The sequence below is a fragment of the Vulpes vulpes genome, chromosome 4, assembly GCF_048418805.1.
Source record: "Vulpes vulpes isolate BD-2025 chromosome 4, VulVul3, whole genome shotgun sequence".
NCBI classification, from domain to species: Eukaryota; Metazoa; Chordata; class Mammalia; order Carnivora; family Canidae; genus Vulpes; species Vulpes vulpes.
The window spans coordinates 144,663,959-144,687,512 of record NC_132783.1 but is presented as its reverse complement, the minus strand read 5'-3'; the positions used below and the strand labels follow the sequence as shown (position 1 = coordinate 144,687,512).

Below are 23,554 nucleotides of genomic sequence, written 5' to 3'. Positions count from 1 at the left end.
ACACACACCAAAACAGGTGTGTATTTTATACATATATATGTAGTTTTATACCCGAAGCATATGTATACTTACCTGTACGTTTAACATTTATGCCTGCAGAATATATTATATAAAATATGTATTTAACATCTATGCCTTCAAGAACATAAGCCGTTTATGTCCTCTGATGTTGAAGGCTAACCCTCACCAGAATTCCTAGCTCTTCATATGATGCGGTTTATGGTTTATTCACTTATGACAACGTTGTAACATCAATCATGTCCTGCGGTAGCAACTGCAGCCATTATGTTGCCCAGTACTTTCCCTGTAATTATTTTTCAAGTCATTTCCATAGTATTTTTAATGCCACTATCTGGAAGCAGAAATAAATTAATTCCATTTTCAAGGGCTTTAAGAAATGTCACCTTATTTTGGGTTGAAGTCACTTCTGTATGGCTACCTTTGTCAGAGGCATACAATGTAGCATTTTTTGTTGTGTTAAGATAAGGATTTCATTGTTGCAATCTAGGGAAAAAATACTATATGACAGTGAAGCCTTCTTTTTTTCTTTTGGCATGGGAGGGGGTGGGAAACAGCAGCCTTACCATTCCCTCCCCCATATGTTTCAACTTCCACGTCTGTTTTGCCATCTATTCCATTAACGTCATGATTAATGAAAGTCTCCAGAATTTTAAATACCTTGAAGAGGAGCCAACGCCTGCTCCTTGGAGGCTACATTTAAAATAAATAACAATAAAAGAGGGTGATCCAGGCTTTTGAAGCCTTTAAGACACTATCACTGTGATCTCTCTGGCACTGGTGCAGAAAGAGGACAGCATTTCACATTTCTGGCAATACTAATGACAACACAGAAACTGAAAGCAAGCATGAATTTCTGGGAGTAGCATTAGGATGCAGAGCTCCTGCTGAGCTCACCAGATCCTTGCTCTGCACAGCTGCCTTCTCAGCTGGGGGTTTTAAATCAGCACAGTGAGAAAAGATAGCAATGACCATGATGCATCTTCCTCACTATGAGAAAAAGGTAATGTTCAATTAACGCTTCAGTTTTCTGTTTTCCGACAGATTCATTTCTGTCTTGTGTGTGTGTGTGTGTGTGTGTGTGTGTGTGTTTTGCTTTTGGATCCTTTTTTTTGTTGGTGGTGTTTCTTTTCATTTCACGGAATAAAATGCTTACCCTAAAAATATCTTTGTGCTTGCAGTTATGGGAGAAGGATTCTGAACTTCTCATGGCTTTGCTGAAAACAGTAAGAGTTGGAGAAAGGACAGTGCTTTTAAAAAAAATGTGTACATGCACACCCGCCGGATATTAACGTGTGACCATGCTCACTTAGCTGTGCTTGCCTGTGACAATAAAACTATCACAATGGAAAGAGTAGAGCCTGTTTTAAAAGTATTTCAATAAGTGCAACCTCTGATGTGCTGGGAACAGCTACGTTTGCTGTTGTGTTGTAGACCCGTGTTTACCATGGTGTTTGTTAATGGGAGTCTGCTTTAAGGCTGGTTTCGGTACTTAGAAGAACAATAATAAAAAGAGTGAATATCAACAAAGCAATGCTTTTCATCTTCCAGCCATAAAGAAGTGTATTATGTTCATTTTTACTCGTTACAGATCGTGTTTACAACGGCACACGTAGAAATTAACCAACATGATCTCATAGAATCCTGTTCTCCTTACAGTTATTTTGTTCTATGTTCTTATAGACAAGCCTACAAGGGTTCTTAGCTGTTGGTCTGTTTGTTTCTTTTTGAGAAAAATTTATTTTTCAAGCCCAGAATGATAGGAGTAAACAAGCTATGTGATATGTGGACATGTGCATGCAGGTGTGAGTGTAGGCTTAACCGACTTGGGTCTTATGAATTTCCTCTCAGGTTTTCATTAGCCTTCTGGTTGGAAAAATCAACACTTTTGAGCCTGAATCATATTCTTAAGAATGAGGTTCAGAGGTTGAGTCCTCATCGGAAACAGGTCAATTTAGTTTCCTTTTAAGGTTTGAACCAAATATGTGATAGCTACCACGTTAGTAGTCACGCCCTATAAACCTGGTCAGCAATTTATTTTATAAACATTTATTATGTGCCAGGCCCTGGGCTTGGCAACAAAAAAGATAAGCATGTGGTTCTTACTCTCAAGACATTTATAGCCTAACCCTTTTGATCAATGAGCTGTTTTCTGAAGAAGGATCTACTATTTAGCTTATTGCTGTACAACTCACGTTGGAAGTGAATTTTGCAAAATCTATTTAATTTCACCTCAAAGAAGAATAACGCTTGCCTAGTAGGTCAATGATGTACAAGGGATTAGTTTTTACTTACTGAGGCAACAACTATTTATTGTACAATTGTTGACTCACAGCATCGTACCAGGCACTGTTGTAAACACTTGGGAGAAAGCAGCAAACAAAACAGAGTCTTTACCATGGAGCTTGCATTCTAGCAGGGACCCAGGATGCAGAGGTAGCATAAACTTTCTCACTTGTTTTCAGAACAGCAAAGGGGCAGGAGTGCCCTCTGGGTTGAACTTACGGATTTAATACAATAACAATTCATCCGGTCTACTTGGTTTTCATATTGAACTAAGGTGACCCAAAGGAAAAGAAAGAACTTCTGCAAATGTTCATATGCACCTTCAGAATACTTGGAAGTGACTTTAAAATCAAGCAACAAATTGTGTGTTGTAATATTGTTCTAAGTTCTGTGTTCAGAAGACCATGTAAAAGTCATTTCACGTTATTCACACAGTGTAGTGATTTTTAATTTCCTGATGCTCCTAAGTAATTATTAAATTCCTTAACAATACTTTCCCTGGTATTTTCTCTTGACCCACCAACTGCCAAAATATACAGATTCTCAGTGTCCACTGAAATTGCTGTATTGTCCCTGCTGGCCTGGTGTGGCTCTAGCACCAGTGCTCATGAACGTGTTCTGGGATTCCACCATGGAAGGCATTTGGAAAACACTTATGTCCACTGTCTTTCTCATTTTGGATACCTCATTCTTCTGTTTTAAAATGGTAGTAGAATATATTTTCCCTACTTCCTTGGTATCTTTCTTGGCATATATCTTTTCTTTCCTGATTTCTATCTCATGTCTCTATCTAACTATCATCTATCATCTATCATCTATCATCTATCATCTGTCTATTTATCTATTATCTATTTATATCTATCTATTATCTATCTATCATCTATCTATCATCATCATCATCTATCATCTATCTCCTATCTGTCATCTATCTATCATCTATCTATAAGAATCTAATTTCTTTTAGCTCAAACTCAAGTATTTCAAATACAATTCTCCATTGTTATCTCTGTTGTAACAGTTGAAAGCACCAAGTTCTTACATTCCCAGGCTCCTGCACCATGAGAGTGGCCATATTGCTTAGTTCTGGGCATGGAGACATGAGCATAGCCTGCAAATAAGTCTGTGAAGGATTTTGTTCACCTGATGTAAAGGAAAGACATGTCTGGTGTGGCTCCTTCTCCCTTTCTTGAAGGCAGAATGGGATGCTGAAAGCATGTGCTTTTGTGACCAGAAGGAGGCAGCTATGAGGAAATACTAAGAGAATTTCAGGGATGCTGGTCCTGCCATGCTACAACAAGCATGGCTAAAACAATGCCAGCTGCCCCCCTCAAGACTCCTTGTCATGTCAGAAAAATAAACCAATATCTATTAAGTCATTCTCAATGGTGTTTTCTGTTATTTTTAGTAGAAGCATTCCTAACTGATACTGCACACATAAATAACTTATTAGAGAGAGTTAAAGTTGAGCGTTGCATTATAAAATAGAACATTTAACAATAAAGGACAAATGCAATTCTCATCTTCAAGAATTTTATAGGAACATTTTATGTAGTAAGCAAATAGGAACCAAAAGTCTTTCTGATACTCATTTAAGGCCTGACACCAATTTGCACAGGGCTTTTTCTTTCTTTCTTCAGTTTCTTGGTGTTTATTTTCTCACATGGAAAATAAGGGATCGCATTATTTCAAAGGTTCATTGGATGCCTAAATTACTAACCTCATTAGCATAAAATGTATTTTGAATCTATGGATTTATAATGCTACTTGTTGAATGATATTTTCAAATTTGTATTCTTTGGATACTCTGGAAATGAAAGAAGTTGTACTTTTACTCTTCATTCTTAGGATTCTGTACATTTTACATCAAAAAAGCTAGGTTCTGAGTATGAACTTTTGATATGCCATTATTCACTCTCTATAAACTAGTTTATTTAGTTATTTACTTACTAAAATTAGCATAAAAATATCTAGAAGTATATTTTAGGAAGAATTATTCCCAGCACAGCTCTACAACCTCAGTAACTTCCCCCTTTTTTGAGTACAAAATCCAGACAAAATAATTCACCTAATATGAAGGTTTGTATGATGCACTAGGTTTTCTAGACTTTTTGCGACATGACTGCAATTGTATGAAATGGACATTAAAAAGTGTCATTGATCGCAAGAAAAACACTTTCAAATTGCTTTGGGGAGGCATAAAGCATAACAAATAAAATGTTATCAATACCATTTAAAAGAATATATGAGCAATGTGAACTAAAGGTGAATTGATCATAAAAGACATTAATTTCAAGGTCTATCTTACTTTTTTTCATTTCATCTTACAATAATATAGGGTTATGAGAGCTGATCAAATTTCAGTTGCTCTCACCTAGCTTTTTTTTTGCAGGGGAGGGGGCGCTAAGATAGGTTGATGTCTAACTCTGATTTGTAACTCGGTAGATACTGGAAACTGAGATGTGCAAAGAAGCTGCTTTTAGAAATAGAGAGACTAGGTAAGATAGAGACTACCCAGAAAGCAGAGACCTGATAGCAAGCAAAAAGCTTTCAATGTAGACAACGACCCAAAGAACAAATGAATGAAAGTAAAAGGGAAAGACGTGTTTGTATGTGTGTGTCTGTGTACGTGCGTGCACGCACAGGCAAGCCTGTAGGATAGTCAGGGAAGGAGAACGTAAATGAATCAATAGAGAGGTTGTCTTTCCTTTTCATGAGATGAGGAAACTATTGCCAGGTAATTATCACCATCTCTTGTTTTCCAGAGGAATATGCAGCCCGTGAACCGGAGAGCCGATCTGGTACTTAAAACTGAGGGCTCCTCGCTTTCTTTGAAGCCACAGAGCATCTCTGGGTGGTAGTCGGGTATCAAACAAACAGAGATGCCTTTTGGCACATGCTGGAAGCAGTCACCCCTGTTGCCAAGGAAACCTCCTCAGGCGACAAGGGTCACCTTTGGAGACAATTGGAAGACTTCAAAAGCAGATCAATAGAGAAACCCAAGACCTGAACTTCCTCGCTCATGTTGTCTCTTATGTTAAATGTCGTTTGCAGCAAATACTTGCTCGTGTGATTACTATGAACTGGGAAGTGGGAAGGCAAGATGGACTGTGTAATAGTACGTCCAGCGCAGTATGTCTGAGCTGTGGTCCAGGAAGCCTCGGGTTTGGGGAGAGATGTTGTAAGAGGGGGAATGAGCAGGATCAACAGCCTAATGAGGGACTGGCATCCAGGTCAAACGAGAGGAGCTGCCTGTGATGCTTTCTTTGAAGAAAAGATCCAACTCATTAAAGAAATGCAGATTCTTTGCTCATACGAGCACACGTGATTGTACTTTGTGCAAATCGGTGAAATTTTCATTTTAATTTCTGCAAATGTTTTGTCACGTATGACGTTTGGACAGTTTTTGTGTCAAGGACGCACAGTTGCACTCATTCATCCATTTGCTTGTTCTTCTACCAACTGTCTGTGATCCCACACCCGGAGCCGGTGTTACTCTGGAGATGAGGACGGATGAGCACCCAGTCCCCGCCTTGGAGTCTGGGGACTCCGAGTGGTGAAGAAGGTAGACACAGAGAAGTGGAGGCTCTGGCAGAGGGAACAGGGAGGGATCCTGGTAACTCCCTGCAGGAACGTGCGGGAAGGCTTTTGGGGAGACCCAGCGCTTTATCTTAGCCTTGGAGGACGGAGGCGCCTTGAGCAGGGCACCCAGCACCGACAGGACGTTCTGAGCAGAGACAACAGCAAATGCAAAGGGCAGAGATGGGAAGAGCAGATTTCTTGAGAGTTCTGTTGACCAAAGGTCAGGGTGCACCGTGGACATGAGGCTCAAGAAGGAAAATGGGCCTGGATCATATAAAGTCCGTATAGAATATGAAAAAATTTATACCCTAATGCTAGTTTTCCAGATTTTTCCTTTCTAACTTTAGGGATAGCTAAGGGGCTTGCCTGACCCTACAACAAATAGAGCTCTAACTAGCTAGGTATTCTTTTCTCTCCCATTTTGCAATCCAATTATTTGCGAATACCTCTGTGCTTTCAGGTGGCTTAAGGAATCAGAACTTATGCGACTGTTTATTGTCTGAAGCAAGAATCATGAAATCTAAGGATAAACCCTCTTGCTATTAAAACTCACAATAATACTTGATTTATTGAACTGCAAACGATGGAACTTTAGAGTAAGCGTTAGGATGACCTCCACTTTCAAAGTAGCTAGGAGAATTAAGCCGTCAGTAGCCAGCATTTCCAAAATCATGTATCTGTCTTTCTTTTTTTTGCCAGAAAATTCAAATGTGGCAAATGCCGAGAGCTCTTTGGATGACTAACATGTTAGATTGCACACTGAAACGTACCTTGTTAAGTCTGCCTTTCTGAGGGACAAGAACGAAACTTTGTGTTTAAGAAAATTTGGAGGGTGGGTATGTTTGAGAGCTAAAGCTTTTTGGCATCATTTAGGCTGGCCACCTGTTCTAGCCTGCATTTGCTGCATAAATTAGATGCTCTGGGGAGAGTGTATGCAGCTGATTGGTCTGCCCTGTTACCAAGGCAACCATTTTTCTCTCTGCTCTATGACTCTGAAAGGGTTCATAACCCATTAGTGCTCCTTTGAGCAGGAACAAGAGAAAATTTCTTTTTTTCTTGTCTTTCTTTCTTTCTTTCTTTTCTTTCTTTCTTCTTTCTTCTTCAATTTCTTTTATAAATTTCTGTTCAAGATGATGGGATTAGTATAATTTAACAGATACCCTTACTGTATGATTTATTCAAGCAGTACATTTTCCAGATGTTTGAAAGAACTTAAGTTTAAACCTAAAGGCACATAAATCACGGCTGAAAGGAGGGATGCTAATGATAACTAATTTTTTAAGAATGGAAGATATTTTCAATCTCAAGTGGAGTTCATCTGGGGTAATATATGTAAAAACAAACTCTCTGCACTTAGTCTAAAAGGCAGTGAAAGAGAGGCTATTTTCCCCAAATTATTTCATCTATTATTCCTGTCAGGGTTTTCTCACTTTGCAGAGGTGACGAGACATGAACGAGCCATAATTTAGCAAAGGCTTTATCAGATTCATGGAGCCATAAATTCCGGGGAGTAAGTGATCATTTTCTGAATGCCAAAGGGCTGGGGGCGGGAAACAGCTGACCCCAACGTGGTAGTGCCAGGAATTGAGCACGGATTTTCACCCACAAGTCCCGTATAGACCTCAGCCTATTAGCTTTATTCTATTTTGTAATCCATGTTTTATCTTTCCTCTCCAACTCGGTATGCTGTCCCTTTGTGTTCTAAATCTTCATGCATTAAGAGACAAAACACAAAGAGTAGGCCTCCCCAGACAGATGAATTCCTTCCACACCTACCTGGCACCAGGAATGCTACATTTTTCCCCATTCGCTTCCTTCCTTGTGTCCACTCAGTGAGGCAGATGATGTCAGTTATCCTGTCTTGCCATTGAGTGGACGGAGACTCGAGCGGATGACATAACTTGCCCAAGGTGGCCGAGGGGCACTCCTTTTGATTCTAGCTGACTCTAAAACCATGCTTTCTCACTATGCTCTAGTGTCTCTAAAGCACTAGCAGGGCATGTCCTTTCTGAACATTGAAATCTTGGGGAGAAAAAAACCAATAGAATATTAAAACATCTAAATTAAGCTTCTTGGAGGGCTTCTACTTCTCTCATTTTGGATATTTTTCAAGAGTAGAGCACAACTTCAGGCTTTTGTACATATTAAGAGGGAAGTCTTAATCAGACATAGCAAATTTCTTTGACACTGTTTTTTTTTTTTTAAGATTTTATTTGTTTATTTGACAGAGAGAGAGAGAGAGAGAGAGAGAGCACAGGCAGGGGGAGCAGCAGAGGGAGGATCAGACTCCTTGCTGAGTGGGCAGCCCAACATGCGACTCCATCCCAGGACCCTGAGACATGACCTGGGCTGAAGGAAGGCTGACAATCAACTGACTGAGCCACCCAGGCTCCCCCTTTAACACTTCTTTTTATTATCATTCTATAAATACTAGAAAAACTGATTAAAATTGAACTTTACACGCTTATCTTGGTACTACCTTGTCATTCTTCACAGCGAGGACCCCTAGGATCTCTGTGAGAACTTAGGCTCACTTGTTGATCATGGACAAACCTTAATGCAATTAGATCTCTTCTAATTTTTGATTTTCTACAAATTTTGATCCTACATTCTGAGATCTCAAAGCTGGAGGTGATATTTTCAAATAAACAGTTCTTTAATAGATACAGGAGCATCTTAAGGTGGGACCACACCATGAATAGGCCGTTTATAAAAGGTATAGTCTTCAGTGTCCAAAAAAGCAGGGCAAATATTTTATCCTCTGCTAAGTGTGTTGTGACTGATCCCTGCTGTGGTTAACGATTGACAAGCACTCCACTAGATGGTCATAAATAAGCAAGAAGAGCACAAAGATATTATTTTCCGGAAATAGGGGGTTTTGGCAAAAGGAGAAAATGCGTACTTTAATTTGCTGCAAGCAAGATGGATTTGCTTCTTTCCCTCCTATTTCTAGCATCAATTTAATGTTTGAAAGTTTCCCTGAAGAATAAGAGAATTATTTACAATATAAAAAAGAATGTCTATTTGCATGTTCAGAAATACCTTTATATATTGCTCCCGTTACCTTCTTGCACCGTTATCTAGATTAGGGTAAAATGCTATTTTTATGCTCCAAATACTATGCTAATGTGCCAGTTCACTCAAGAGGCTTTCAGCAACCACTTATGTTCTCCCCTGTGGCAGGTAGTCTGGTAAGTGCTGGGGACTCAGGGAGGAACCTGCAGTCTCTCTCCTGCGTGAATTAAGCTTTGTGTTGCAGGGAGACGTCTACCAGGCAGTCGGTGGAGTGAATGCCCTCAGAGTCATGACCTTGTGGATTGAGAGGCACAGCAGAGAGTTTCAAAACACCGAGTTTCTTCCAGCACCTTCTCACTCTTCACCCTCATTCTCCTTCAGGTCTTAGATGCTGAAGACCGCCCCTAGCATGGACTTTCCTGTTTTGGGCCCAGTCTTTGGATGTGTCACAGAGTGTACGTGCATGGTTATCACCTTGGTTTTTCTCAATTCTGATTTTCCTTTTTGCTTGTGGTATGTAAGTCAATTTGAACATGGCTCTTCTGGAATGATTTTAATTGTCATGGTTACTTCTCTGACTGGGATAATCCTGGCACAATTCTTCCAACACTGCACTTTAATTACGTACCTGCTGGTAAGCAAACTTCTAAACCATTGACCTATCCATTGACTCCAAGTGGTGGCGTGTGTCAGAAACATTTCTTCCTGAGGGATCCTCTCAAGGGGCGTGTTTGCACTACAGCTTCACCTAACACATACCTTGTTTTTTTTTTTTTTAAAGATTTTATTTATTTATTTGAGAGTGTGCATGAAAGAGCATGAGGGAGAAAGAGAGAGAGAGAGAGAGGGAGAGCACACAAGTGGAGAAGGGGTAGAAGGAGAGGGAGAAGCAGACTGAGTGGGGAGTCTGACATGGGGCTTGATCCCAGAACCTTGGGATAATGACCTGAGCCAAATGCAGAGGCTTAACTCACTGAGCCACCCGGGTGCCCCTAACTTGTTCTTAATCAAATGCCACTCTTCACTGGTATCTGCCCATCCCTGTTGAGTGTTTTCGCAACATGTAAATCAAGTTGCATGATGCCAACTAGAGGCAATAGCACCAACCACAAGAGCGGCTAGCTTATAGTCACACAGGTCAGCAGGCACCTTCCACTGATGTGGAAATAGACAGATTCCTGGACTCCGGGTTTATTTTTTTGTTATTTTAAATCTAAATTTCAAGCATAAGAAATCATATTGAACATATTATTCTCAAGCTTATTTTATTCCTAAGTAATTTGAAGAACTTTGGGTGTATTCTGCTCACAAAGGAAATTCAGTGACATCCCCTGGACAGTCCAAACCAAACCTCCAAAAGGAAGGAAACCACAGTTGTCCTGGGAGATCAAAAGCAGCAGCTCAACTCCACTCACACGGCCACTTGTCTCTGATTGTCGCTGTTTCACTTTATAAATTCCTAAGGGAGAACATATGGGTCTAGGTTGGGTCATGTGTCTTTACAACGGACTCAATCAATCATAGCCAAAGAGACGGGTGGAGTTGAACACAAGGGGTTGATTCCGAGGGTCCCAGCTCCCCAGTCTATATTCTACAGTTACTTCTTTTCCTTATTTTTCTTGAAAGGACCTAGATTCCAAATAAAAGTGCTTTGCTGACACTGACCATCCATTTGTTTGACTCAAGTCTCAACTACTAGCCAAGGGCTATTTTCTGAATCTTATCTCTTCTTTCTTTGAATCATCCTAACAAATTAACCTCTTCTATTTTGTCTTTCCTTTCTCTTTCCTTTTGGGCAATATTGTGTTGCCATGAGTTTCCTTAAATTTCATTAATCTTGATCTTTCTTGAAAATAATTCTCGCTGTCTACTTGATTATGTCATCCCAGGCTTCTACATAATAACTCTCTTGATACAAAATCATGTCCGTGTAGAGCACTTGTGGTTAGTTTTCTAGTGACTCTGGAGTGGACCCTTGAAAAGTTCAATCTTGAAGGTAGATGGCATGAAAACAGGTATGGAAGCATTGGTAGTACAGTACTTTTAGGGGACATTAAGAGCACGGTACATGTGTGGATATAAGGGCAGTTGAGTTGAAAAGGTGAGAAAAAGTCATGACAAATTTGAAGTCAATAATAATTCTGTGAAGAATTTAAATGGGGAATGACTTGAGTCGATATGTATATCAGGAGAAAGCTTATCTTGGTGTAAGGGTTAGAGGCCATTTAAGGGTTCTTGGAATAAATGAATACAAAGAAAGTCTACACCAACGTAGTGGTAGTGGAAACAGAAAGCAGAGAACAAATATGTGAGATGTTTAAGAAGCAGATTTTTTTTTTTTTTTTTTTTTTTAAGAAGCAGATTTTATAGGACTGTGTGGAGTAGTAAGGGAGAAAAAGTTGAGGTTGACTCTGAAGACTGGTATTTGCAGAGGTTGGTGACAGTATTATTCAATGAGAATATAAGGAAGGATAAAGTGTGGCTAAAGTGTGAGTGTGCATGTGCATGGGGGGGGGGGCGGTAAGTGGGTAAGATATTTACTCTGTTTTAAGAGTCTGTGGGCCCTGTGATTGGAAATGTCCAAGGAACAGATGTGTGAGTCAGATAGGAGCTCAGGAAAAAGATTTGGATCTCGGTCCTAAGGTCTCCCAGAACAGAATAGAAAAAATGATTCCACGACCTGTACAATTAGAGCAGAAGCTCCTTCCAAAATGATGGTGATAATTGTGGGAATCATTCAAAGGTAGACTTCTTGGACCAGGCCTGTGAGCAGATTCTGTGGCTTCACTTCCAACTTCCAAAGATCAACTGACACATGGGACTTTCTTTCTTTTTGAATCACATTGACCAGCATTTTGCTGAGAGAACCCAAAGTTTCTGTCCCATCTTGCGCTTCTGGTATAGAGACTTCTCTGTCATGAATTTGAACGGCGTAACATTGACATTGCTCGGGAGCAAGTGACATCGTGAGGAATGGGTGGGCCAGTTCCAAGACTTGCATTTTCATGGTTTTGACCTTCTCATTCCACTGCTGCTTACACCTGGCCCCCTCTCTAGCGCCAGCGTTTAATCAGATGGATACCCTTGCAATCATTACTCTCGATTCTTTGCTAGACTACGAGCTATTTAAGGCTCCCAAATCTTTGTAAATGATCTTCATATTTCCCACACTCCCAAGGGACTTATTCAGAATTCAAGAGATACTGAATGAATTAACTTTTAACTGTGAGTCATGCTTCTAAGGAGAAATGCCTACATAGTGAAAGTATAACACATTTCTATGCTTTTTCTTATTTTATGGCCACCAAGTATATTTTGACTACTTCCACCTTCTGACACCTCAAAGCTTTCCCAAACAACATGGAAGGAATAAATGGCAACCCCTGGGAATGACTCCTCAGGGCATTAAGTCCATTTTTTATCCCAGAAATTTGGTGCTATGCAGAACGCATATGGTATCCAGTGATGCAAAGGTTTCATTTTTCCTTTTATCTTGGGAGTGTTCAGGTTCTTTGGTCTTGGCCTCACCATGCCATCATGCGGGTGCATTCCTTTGTTTCAAGGGCTTGGTCTCTTCTCCCATTTAGAGGCCAGTATCTCTTCAAAGTTCTCTTTGTAATATTATCTAGGGATGTTGTAAAAAGCACTGCAATAATTTATATAATTTACTTGGAAAAGACAATTAGGATCACCTTACATAATCTGAGTTTAGAACCATTTTCAAAGGAAGAGGGTCAAGATCAAGATGAGCTCTCACCTTATGACTATGTCATCACCTTTGAACCAAGTCTACCCCAAGGGATTCATTCACTTTGGGGTCCAGGACTAAGAACAGAAAAAAAAAATGAGGGCTGAGTTTATTTTTCTCTTTGTGCTTTTGATAATACAACGTTCTGTGTAATTTCCCCATTTTGCATCAGATAACAATTGTGGATTGATATCTATTTTTTTTCATCTTGGTTCTGGAATTCTAAGCAAGGACCGAAGGCAAAAACTCATGAAATTTGACTTACAGGAAACCTATCATTTCATAAAAACAAGAGAGAGTAAGATACATAGAGAAAAATGTTTTTCTGGACAAAAGGGAGCATTTGGAATGTGTAGTTTTGTTTTTGGTTTATGTCTGTGGTTCCAAGACATGTCTGTACTTCAGAAACCCCAGAAGTGCTTTAATAATAATAATAATAATAACAACAACATGATAAATAACAAAGGCTAAGATCCAACCCAAATGTTGGTTCAATTTTGGGGTTTGTATCTGGACACAAATATTTTAAAAACCCTTAAGTGATTCTAATATGCAGCCTGATGAAAACCACTGGTCTGTGTAGCAATACCCCCATGGTAGTCCGATATTGTCTTTTATATTTCTATAATAATTCTGTCATAGTTTTCTTAGTTGCCTATGGCATTTGTGACATTGCATCCCTCAAACCTCCTTTATGCTGAAATAAGAAAATTGCTTTTTATAAAGCAGAAACTTTATTGTTGCTATATATTTTCTCTGAGAGTACGTCTTCTAGAGGTGGGAATGATCATCTCTCAAGTTCGTGGGGAATGCAATGATTTCTTCGGTTTCTCTGTTTTTTTCAGGGCTTTGTACAAAGGTCCTCAGACACCATGAAACCTGTCACTGATCTGCTAATAAATACATACAGTCTTGTTTGGAAGATGCCAACTCAGTGACCTCCGTCCAGCCAGCGACAAACTACTCTAATCTCTTACCGAGATGAGATTCTCCTAATGCGATGCTCTTCAAGATAAATCACTTCCTGTGTCACCCAGACTCTGTCTGTTTCTTGGCCACCTTTGGCCTGTGGGTCTTCAGGAAGGTCCTAGCACATTTCTACTCTGTAAAAACGAGGGAGGGGATGACAGGGCCTTTCCAGGACACCCTTCTCACTCAAGGGTCAATGAACTGTGATCTAGATAAACACTTCAGTTAGTGGCCCAGTGAACATTATTCATACCTAACAGTAAGATTGATGGTCTTCATCTCTTCTGTAATCTTAATCAATTAATTATCAATCAAGTAATTATTCAACTAATTTATTTATTTATTTTTACTTACTTATGTTTACCAGTTTACTGTATAGCAAAGGATATGGACAGTTTTATTTGCAGCAGCTAATTATAGCCAAGCTATATGGTTATGAAGGGCCATGGACTCCTAGTTTGCACGCCCGCATACAGTAATTCATTTAAAAATACAGAACTGACGTCTAAGGCCTGGTGTCAGCTTTCATAGAGATTAGACACTTTTATCAGACACAATTCCTGGTCTTTAGAAGTTTCAGGGAGCTAAGACAGGTACACAGAACCAGAAAATACGAAGTCATAAGTCTATGAGATTGGGACACACTAAATCCTAGCATTTGGGGGGAAGCTTTTTCACCATCAAGATATGTAGAGAATACTGAGCGAATGAAAAAGTGCCCCCCCCCCGTGCCTATTCTTGCCCATTGCAATCACTATAATCAGAGGATCATTTTAAGAGTTATTTTTCAGATAATTATAGATTCACATGCAGTTGTGACAAATAATGCAGAGCGATCCCATATACTATTTATTCAGTTTCCACGAATGGTGATTTACAAAACTTGCAAAACTGTAGAACAATATCAGAACAAGATATAACTACCCACTTCTTTTCCTCACCTATGCCTCCCCCACCCCTAAACTCCAGCAGCCACTAATCTGTGTTCATTTCCATAATTCTGTCACTTTAATAAAGTTATGGAAATGGAATCATACAATATTCAACCTTTTGAGATTGACTTTTCCATGTAGCATGATTTCCTTGAGATTCATCCAAGTTGTTATATATATCAATAGTTCATTTCCTGTTATTGCTGAATAGTATTCCATGGCATTTCATGATTTGGAGGGACACAGCTTGTTTAGCTTTAGTCACTCTTTTAGGTCCATTTGTGCTATTTCAAATACATCTGCAATGAATGTTCATGTATAGGTTTTTGTGGGAAACTAAATTTCCATTTCTCTGGAATTAAATGCCCAAAAGCACAATTTCTGAACAGTATGGTAACTGCACAGATGATCTCTTATAAATCCATTTTGATTGGATCACTCATCTTGTTTTAAGTCCTTTCAATGACATCCTATTACTTTTAGCATCAAAGAGCAACATCAGGTCCTGCAAAGCCCTGCAGTACCTGGAGTTTGCTGTTCTTTGTCTCCTCATCTAATACCCTTTCCTATCTCCGACTCTCCCATCCAGACACATGGGCTTTGTTTTAGTTTCTTAATATGCTATGTTTTTATCCCACCACAAATGCCCATTGAGAATAGTAGAAAACCTTTAATATCAGTAAAATGCCAATGAAGTGGTTGGTCTGCAACTGAGTTGGGCTTAATATGAGTTCTTTCTCCCCATTATCCAGCTCATCATCCTCATGCTCTTCATATTAAACTTAGTTCTCTGAAAACCTGCTTCATATTCTTTTTTTTTTCTATAATAAATCTCCTAACACCCATGCTCACAGGGGGTACATCCTCCCTCACGGCTACCACTGCACCACCTCATGGGATAACATATCCTGACGATTTGACTTTCTATCAAGTTAGTATGTATTGTTGACTTAACCTGAGTTAGTGGTTATTTATTTTGATGGATCAATTAGATTTCCTTGGTGGTAAGAGTTAGTTTTTATATAATTTAATAATTTAATGCTATATTGACATGAACTAACTTTATTAATATGGGAATATCTGACCAATGACGGATTGTTTTTACAACAAAAATACCTGGCTACCTGGATGGTCTTTAAAATCAGAACAAATAGAATAAAGTTTAAAGTTATGAAATGAAGAGGAGATTTATTAGCTTTCAGCATGTGGTCCCTAAATATGGTCTTATTTCATATCACAAAAACTAAGCCAATGCCAAATTTATGAGGAGGCATATAAATGAACAAGTAAGTAGTAAGTGTGTAAGTCAGCTAAAAAAAAACCCACAACTGTGTTCTCCGTTCTTTGTATCAGTGATCATGCTGAATATTTTCTTCTCATCTGTTTCCCAAAATATGTAGTTTAGTATTGAGCAAAATATGATCTAATAATTTTAAAAGTCTACAGTTTGCAAGCATTATCTTTCAGCTTTAAATCAACTTTTTTGTTCTTTAATTTTTAGTTTAACTCTTATCCTTCCTGATTTCTGCATTAAAAAGAGATTAGAAGAAGAAATCACAATGTTCTTTTCATTCCAAGAATTAGGTAAAGGGTCTCAGAGATATCTGTAAATGGGAAAAGTTAAACAGTGACATATTTGACTTTCATTTAAGACTGTAAAATGATATAAGGGAAGGAAAAGTCACATTGAAAAAATTTACAAGAGAACTTATAGTGATAATTCTTTATGTTGGTAACTGTAAATTTTAAAAGCCTCATTCTTTTTGTGAGATTCAGACTTTCAATAGAAACAAAACTTTCTGGGGCACCAAGGTGGCTCAGTCAGTGAAGCATCTGACTCTTGATTTTAGCTCAGGTCTTGATCTCAGGGTTGTGAGTTTAAGTCTTTCATTGGAGCCCAGCGTGGAACCTATTAAAAAAAGAAAAAGGAAATAAAACTTCCTATAGCATTTAAATGGTCTTAGATAAGGAAATTTAGTTTTTATTTTGTAATGCACAAGACCTCTAAAACAAGCTCTGCAGTGACACTGATGCATCAAAGTAAACATGATTAGTTTTAGCAAGGGACAGTGGGGAAAAAAAAGAAATTTAATCTGTAAGTAATAGACAAGATGCTTCACAGAAAACCTAATTTTCTGTACATTAAGATACAGAATCATAATTTCACTTATGCATCTTGCTGAATTTCCAAGGCACTGACATTGGATTGCCAAATGAACAAAAATGCATGTATCCATATAGTGGGTCTGAAGGTTAGTAGTGCTAATACATACACTGCAGTAAAATTCCTCGCAAACAGCAGATGCTATCAGTTCTCTGTATCTACCGGTTTTGAAATATCATTAACTTATTCCTGTTGTTTTCCATTCATTTATTCATCCCTTAATTTATGCATTCATTTAACAAATACTTATCATGTACCTAGCAGGTACTCAACACTGTGATGAGTATAGAGATTCATTAACGAGCAAAAAGCAGGTAGATTTCAAGCAAAGAGTCTGGTTGGAGAGTGACTCTCAAATATAGTAATAAGTGTGTCCTTTCAGGTTGATACAAGTGCTCAGGAGGAAAGGAACATGGCGTTTTGTGATGTGAGTTATTGCCATAAAGGAGTAGGAGGATGGGACGGAGCATGCCAAGTAGAGGAATAGCATATGCCAAACCCAAGAAGAAGGGAGTATGTCATACCAGGACATGAGAGAAGGCAATTGGGGGATTACAGTGTTGAGATGGAATAGAAAGTCATGGGGTTGGGGGTGGAAATGTATTCAGGGTCAGGACCAAGCATTACAAACAATTTCTACAACTTCTGCAAAAAAGAGTCATTTTTCCTATTGCAAGTTAGTATCAGCATTACACACTACCACAGGTAGGTAAGATTGAAGTCAAGACAACCCAAAAATACAATGTAAAATTTTGGAACATAAAATATAAAATATAGTGTTGAAACACCCCATGGAATATTAAATATGGTATATTTCATCAAGTTTCCAACACCGTTTCCCAAGATTATTTTCCACCTGATGAAAAATTGGGAGATTTGGAAGATGGTATGGGATTTCTGTATCAGAAATGCTTCTGGCTGTGAGAAATAGGACTCCTGATTGACAATGGTTTAAACCATATTGACATATATTTCTGTGGCAAGAAATCTAGAAAAAAAATCTGGAAATCATCAAGGATACAGAATCTTTTTATTCTTTTTCTCTGCCACACTTTGTGTCTTGGTCCCTCATGGTTATGAGGTGTCTGAAGGATCTCTAGTAATTAAAAAAAAAAAAGTCCTTATCAAGACAGAAACAATGAGGATGAGGGAGTACAATTTATCTTTTCATATACACATCACTGTTATCAGGGAAGCAAAACACATTCCTAGGAAATCCAGTCGAGATTGGGCATGTTCAGGATGATATGGCCATAGACAATTCCTAGCAAATCCAAAGCAGTCCTCCACTCCCATTTCATTGGCCAACATAAAATCACATTGCTACCCTACCGAGGAGTCTGTAAAAATGACAGTTTGGCTCTTCTCAGATCTTCATGGGGATGCCAGAAGGGGAGAGAGAAGGGAGACTGCTGCTTGCATATTCAGTCAACAGTGCAAGTACATAAAGAGATGGGGTTATGAGAAGACTTACCTTGGAAACCAAGAAAGGCATAACTTATTTTGGACATAATTATCCGCGAGGCTTCTGTTTATCCAGCTGGGTTTTGTGAATATTCAGCAGTGATTTCTTGATTTTCTGTTTTTAATTTTATGATTACAGAGAGAAGACTAATGTTGGAATATATAATCATAGGTTGGATCACATGGGTGACTGCTCTAGAACTACCCCTCATGTTTTCTTGATGTTTGGATCTCATTGGCACCACTCGTACATCTTTGGTAGTCATCGGCAAGCAAAAAAAAAAAACAAAAACAAAAAAAAAAAAACCAACAACAAAAAACAAAACTAGACCTTGAAAGTCTTGAAAGTTCACCATGTTTTCCTGAAAGTGAAGGCCAAGTGATGTCATGAAGCTCTACGCAAATAAAGGTTTCACAGGAGTTGAATAGAGAAAAGTCGTAGGTGAACTGAATTAGCAGATGGCCGTGGTAACATAAGCTTGCCAAACACTTTGGAAACCATGATGTGGTAGTAGTACATTATTCGAATTTCAAATGTTAAATTTCAGCACAACAAGATGATTCACCACGTTAAATTAACAATATTAATTTTAATTTTATTGGTTTATAGTTTGGTTCATGTTTAATCCATAAATGTGTTTCTATAACTAAGTCTTCTGAACATAAGATATTATACCTAGTTTTGTATTTATACACAAATTGTGAGTATAGTCAAAGTAGTGCAAATCAACAGCGGGTCTGTAGGGTACTATTTTTTCCTTTAAAATGTTTCTGTTCAGAGTTTAGAAACATTATATCAGAGAACTCTTCAAGTTAATCACGAAGAACCCTGAAATCACCCTAGTAAGCCCCAATGTCAAGAATGACTAGTTATTTCAATTTTTGCCCTATCCTACTCTTTGTTATTCCATATTTTTAAGAAGGGATCAATACGTTCTTCCTGTGTGTTTTTAGATTTTTTTTTTCCTGGGGATTTCATACTCCAATCCACGTAACAGCCAGATCCAAAAGCATTAAAATGCCCCTGAGTAGAGTCTACTGGAGTTCTTCATTCACTGTACGAAATGAACTGTTTACCTAGGATTTTAAAGCTGGTAGTGTTTAATTTGCTGAGGAAAAGCGGGCATATTTGTGTAGGAAAAAACACTCATAAAGAAAACTTGATAAAGAAGCTTTGATTGAGGGGCACCTGGGTGGCTCAATGGTAGAGTGTTTGCCTTCGGCTCAGGCCTTGATCTTGGGGTCCTGGGATCAAGTTCTGCATCAGGATCCCTGCATGGAGCCTGCTTCTCCCTCTGCCTGTGTCTCTGTGCCTCTCTCTGTGTGTGTCCCTCATGAATAAATAAATAAATTTTTTAGAAAAAGAAGCTTTGATGGAAATTTAATGGATCGGTCCACACAGAACCTTTGCTTTCTGGTCACAGCACAACGCAAGCCTACTTTCATGGAACAGAACAGCCGAGGAGAACTGCCATTTACACGAAGAGCATCATGCTGTCTCTGAAATCTCAAGAGGTCAAGGGCCCTAAGAGTGTCATTTCATAAGCTAATAGAAACATTAGAATTAGGACTGAAGTGTCCTCAAAAGAATCTGGGTCTTTTTCCTTATGTCGTATTAGTTTTGAATATAAAACTGGCTATTCGAGGGACGGAGTGGGGAGTGATAGTGCCAACTGGTTCACTAAGCCGTGGCTTGTGCCCTTCTTACTGGGATTCTGACTGCCTTGTGAGGGAATAAGTATCCAACACTATACCCATAAATTGCGACGAAAGCCATCAAGAGATCAATCTGAAGTGTACCTTTAGGGAAACTGAAACTCTAGTAAGAAATCTTTGCAAGCTTTTCAGCTATTCTTTAAAATCAAGGAAACAGTATGACCAACCACAGCTGCTTTAGGCCCTTTTACGAAAATCTCTAAGGTTATTTCCGCAAAATATCATATCAGGAAATATTCACTGAGAAATGTGTCGTCTTTTATTTTAAAAAATATGACAGCATGGATTACAAATAATTATGTAAAATAAAATAACAGAGGCTCTGAGCAGTTTGGAGGCTTCATACGAAAGTCACCGTTCTGTACAATAATAAAAAAGGAACTGGGACATAATCAGAGAATTTAATTTAGAGACTGGAAAAAAAATAATGTTTATTTTGAGTAAATCTTTTTTGAAAGTGGCCTTTTGAGTTAGCTGACGTATCTTGGCAATCATTCGCGGTGGTTGTGTTCAGGTTGGGAGGCACATTCATCCTCAGTAATCACCACAAAATGCCGAATTGTGAAACACATCGATCATGACCTAGATAAAGATCACAAGGAAAATGTCTGCAATTGGAAATGAGGGGATTCAGCTTTAAAACACGAGGTTTGCTAAAGGCCTCCTTACTCATGAGTGCAGCAGCGGCTGAGCCACTTTCCTCTTTCTGGAACAATCTCTATGTGTACCTGCGGCCATATTTTCTTTTATCAGAAAGTGTTGCTAGGGCAACCACCTCCTTTGTACAGGCCTAGGATGGCTGCTTCTTTTTGGAAACAGGCTCTGGGCCGGTTGCCAGATTTTCAATTCTCAAGTTCAGGACTCTACTGTAGCTTACTTAACTCTGTGATTGGCCTGAGAAAATATACAGTGCAAAAGCTTCCTAATTTTTTATTCCCCAAAGGAAGCAGAGGCTATATCACGTGACTGGAATCTATAGAACTCCACTGCAAGGACAAAAACTGTATCCACAAGGAAAGCAAAGAAGATTGTTTTAAAAGAAATAATTAAAGGGGAGACAAGCATTGTTGATGGTTTTCAGAACATGGGGGATGGGAAGGGTTTTAAGTCCAGTTTACTGTTCTGATTCCAATCCCACACAATTCACACTAATAAAAGGCAGTGAGTTTTTTTAGCATATTTCTTACCATTTTCTGTTGAAATGCAAGATGTGCCATTATTACAGAAGGAAAAAAAAAATCAATGCTTCTGAATCCAGGCTCATTTGAGCAAACTCTGTTCCTTAATTGTTTGAGTTTCTCCTATCCATGCTGCCTTTATTCCCAAATCTTCAAGATTGAGAAAGGGTTTAACAGATGTTCTGCTTTAACTTCTGACTCTTTACTACTCATCGTCTCCTGAAACTGATCATTCCATTTTTGAGCTCTAATTATTAGAGATTATTTTTTTTGTGTATTAAATATGTAATGTGTATATTGTGATGAGGTCTGAGTGTCCTATTTATCTCTTTGTTTCTCTTCTGTGCTTTGAAGTCATGTAGAAGAAATAGAGATCTTTGTCCTTATTACAACTTCTTGATAAAACTAAAAAGAGCCATTATGCCTCTGCAAGTGTAGCAGCCGTGTTAGCGCACCCTTGAAGGACCTGCTGGAAGAGCTGTTCTGGTTGACAGTCTCCAATGGTTGCACCTTAGCACTCCAGTAGGAGCACTGAGGAGAGGACATTTTTCCTCAAGGTTGCTCCTGCCCAATGACTGAACACAGCTACTGTAGAACACTGAGGTCATTCCAGTCCTACAAAGGATTTGGTAAGAGCCAGCGTTTGGTTTGGGGACTTTCCATAAGTCTGGCTGAGACTTTTAGAACTGTACCAAGTTTTGAGGCTCTTCCTATACAATCCTTCCTTTCTTCTGTCCCTCCCAGGGGTCAATACTGAGTTACGATCTTAAGACTATTTATCCTTCATAGACAGTTTCCAAAAAATGTCTTGTCTATCCAATTCGATCTTGACATCGGCATCTTGGGGAATTTAAATTGACACACCAAGTGTTTGCCTTCTCAGGATAAATATTCTCAGTTCATTGGTCTCTTTAGTACATATGTAGTGCTCTACAGATCTTTATCTTCTAGATGCATTCCAGTTTCCCAATGTTCTTCTAAGAGAGGCATCCATGTGGAACAAACCACCCAGAACTGTCTGAACAATGCAGACTAGAGTCACACTTACTCTGAGTTTTTGTATTCTGAGCACAATATTTTTATAAATGCACTTCAGGATGACCTAAACATTTTGGGAAGCCATATCACTCTGTTGATCTGTAATGCATTTGTAGAAAATCAAATGAAGGCTTTGGATTCAGTTAAATAAAATTCAAGGGTATTTTAGCTATTTGAGCCCTTTGGGAGTTGAATTCACAGACTTTTGCACATTCACTTTCTGTAATAAAGTTCCTGTACCCCTGTCCTATACAGACAATGAAAAATCTAGGCATAGGTATTTATATCTGTTCCAAGTTTCTTTATTTGATAAATTCAGGTCCTCTTGACATCTATCACATCAGCTATTCTTTGTGCTTCCCACCACCTTGGAATTCCATGAGCACAACAACAATATTTAAATCCAAGCTATCATTCAAAATGCACATCCATGACTGTGAAGAAGCCATAAGGAATCTCTCTTTATATTAAGTCAATCATTACCTTTGGACAGTCATTAATTCAATAACATGTTTTCCCAGTTATATTACCATTCATAGCACATTTATCCATATTTTCCATGAGGGTATTATAAGAACTTTACACATGGATTACATAAATATAGGTAAAGCTTACCTGAACACATTTTCTTCATTATAAAAATATACGACCTAATTTGAACCCATGTAGGTGCTCAATATTTATTAATCCTTCTCTCCTTAGAGATAAAATTCATGTTTGATGCTATTCCAGAAACAAAAGGGATGGGAATATTTTGTGATATTTCTAACTAGCATTAACAGAGCTTAGCCTACTCTTAGACATGTAAAGTGGTTTATGATACTTTACCTCATTGTGTATAATAACTAATTGTACACTTTTCCCCTCCTGCTACGCTGTTTCTTAAAAGGTGGTTCTTAAAAGATGGTTCATTAGAGAATCATGACCAAAAACTGAGAAGTAAGTGAAAATTCTAAGTGCAAAGAAAATTTCAGTAAGCATAGTTAAGGAATAGGAGATCCCAAATACTCACGTAGGTACATTTCTAAAACCTTTTGATATCTCTCATTTATCACTGTTAAAATCATTTGGAAGTTTGTTATGCCAAATTATTTAATGCTTAGCAGTATCGGGTCCTCCACTGATAATCACACAATATGTTGGTTGTGGTCTTCTTGGTTCTTCCCTGCCCTTGTCTTAGTAACACAAAGCATTTGTGGTTTTATGTCTCCTCACATGAATATGGTTTTCCTAAACAAAATATTTAAAAAGAGAATTATTTTGACAGCAACGCATTTATTGCATTTATTTTAAAACTACCATGAAAGAGTTCATGCTTAAAAAAATGTAGCATTTCCATTATTCTAAGAAGTTTTCATATATATACACAAAAAGCAAATATAGATGTCTAAACCCAATTTTTCCATATGTTTTCTCCATTTTTTCTATGGCAAAAGAGCAATGTTGT

At 38.4% G+C, this 23,554-nt stretch overlaps 1 long non-coding RNA gene across 2 annotated transcripts; it reads left to right on the top strand.

Moving 5' to 3' along the window:
• Positions 1-574: 574 nt before the first annotated feature.
• LOC112925072 (uncharacterized) lies at positions 575-22,275 on the top strand. Of its 2 annotated transcripts, XR_003236016.2 has the most exons (3): positions 656-1,021; positions 13,492-13,730; positions 18,315-22,275. It is a non-coding gene; the product is annotated as an uncharacterized lncRNA (long non-coding RNA). The 2 variants fall into 2 exon arrangements; XR_003236015.2 differs by lacking the exon at positions 18,315-22,275 and having other exon boundaries at positions 575-1,021; positions 13,492-13,678.
• Positions 22,276-23,554: the final 1,279 nt, after the last annotated feature.